General features: G+C 38.2%; 1 non-coding gene across 1 annotated transcript; it reads right to left on the reverse strand.

Moving 5' to 3' along the window:
- Positions 1 to 232: 232 nt before the first annotated feature.
- Positions 233 to 335, reverse strand: LOC121168901. Its single transcript, XR_005885770.1, has one exon. It is a non-coding gene; the product is annotated as a U6 spliceosomal RNA (small nuclear RNA).
- Positions 336 to 1,858: the final 1,523 nt, after the last annotated feature.

Consider the following 1,858-nt stretch of genomic DNA (forward strand, 5'->3'; position numbering starts at 1 on the left):
ATGTCCATGAGTCCAGTAGATACAGACACAATTTTTCTGTAGATCTGATGTCCATGGGTAAGGGAGGAATATAGAGTAGACTGGGAGGTTTCCATGGTAAATTATTTGAACTGCTTAGACAACGGTATTATTAAAAGCATATAAATGACACTCTTAAAATACAAGATCAACTCCTAGATAGTAATTGCAGATTCCATCTGCTGGCTGTGTTATACCATCTTTTATTATTTTTTTTAATATGGAACACTTCACGAACTTGTATGTCAGTCTTGAGCAGAGGCCATGCTAATTTTCTCTGTATTGTCCCAAGTTTTTTCTTTAGAATATGTGCTGCCACAGTGAGCACATTTTATACCATATTTTACAAAAATATTAATTAATCAATTAATTAATATTAGAGACAGAGAAATCCCATTTGCTGGATCACTTCAAAGATAGCATATAATACAAATTATTACAATAGTTTAAGCTACTATTGATGTTTGTTGGCTTTAGTTGGTGTGATAAACAGGCTCGGTAAGGGTACATGATTATCTCTGCCTCTGTACATTCATCTGCTTTTGGGTGTGAACTGAGTCTAGAAGACACGATTCAGTCATGTAGTAACAAGAGGCTGCAAGTCCACCTTGCTCGCCACCCTTCATTCTTTTTCACTGGAAGAGCTCTTTCTGGGGAGAAGCAAGTTGTTGTGTTGAGGAAAACTCTGCGAGAAGACAACGATGCAAACTTGCAATAATCAGGTCAGGAGGCCCTGCAAGCACTTTGACTGCTATCTCCAAAGATGAGCCCATACAATCAGTGACCCACACCCAGATCCCTGACCCACAGACACCAGGAACCAATGAATGTTGTTCTTAAGCCATGAGGTGTTGGGAGAAATTTGTAATGAGGCAGTAATTTATACAACTAAGAATGCATATAATACACTTATATGTGAAGATGGGCCGCAGAATCATGACGGGCTCTGTAGAAGTTTTAGGGTTTGGCATGGCACAATGTAGCTAAATCCACACCTCACAACTGTCAGGATCCTGTGCTGGCACCAGTTTATGCCCCAGCTGTTCTACTTCCCTTCTAGCTCCCTGCTTGTGGCCTGGGAAAGCAGTGGAGGATGGCCCAGGGCCTTGGAACCTTGCACCTGTGAGGGAGACCTGGAGGAAGCTGAGCCTTCGGATCAGCCCAGCTCTGATTGTTACGGACACTTGGGAAGTGAATCAGCAGATGGAAGATCTTTCTCTCTGTCCTTTTCTCTGTAAGTCTGCTTTTCCAATAAAAATAAACAAATCATTAAAAAAAGTTTTTAGCGCTGCCTCCTTTCTATTGTACCTCCAAAGGATTTCCAATAGTCCAAATGTAAACAGATGTTGTACATTTTTGAGGCTTAAAAATTTCATTAGAGTTTCTCTGAATATTTCATATTAAAATTTCTATTATTAAGTAGACATCTGTTATCTGTTTTAGAACAAGCTGTAAAGGGTGGAATTTTGTACTGGATTTATATTTGTATGCAAATCCGTGCAAAGCATACACTCTTTTAGAACTATCGGTGAAAATATAAAAATATTTTGGAATGAGTTGCTTCTGTGTGTTCAATAAATACGTTTAATAGGAATATATTCATTGCTTCTCAAAGTGTGATGTGGCTTAATGCTGTGCAGTTACCAAATCTAACACCATGTAAAAGCCGTCCATTGAATCATCACTCATTGGCTTAAACATAAATCAGTTGATAATTTTATCACTTGCCTCGTGTCTTCTAGGCTCAAGAAAAAAAATAGTTTTCACATTGCCATGAAATCCTGTTAAAATGATAAACAAATTCATTCTAATAAAGATGTACTATAAGTACCAAAACCAC

This window comes from Ochotona curzoniae, unplaced genomic scaffold (assembly GCF_017591425.1).
Source record: "Ochotona curzoniae isolate NIBS_2020 unplaced genomic scaffold, NIBS_Ocur_1.0 scaffold_1037, whole genome shotgun sequence".
NCBI classification, from domain to species: Eukaryota; Metazoa; Chordata; class Mammalia; order Lagomorpha; family Ochotonidae; genus Ochotona; species Ochotona curzoniae.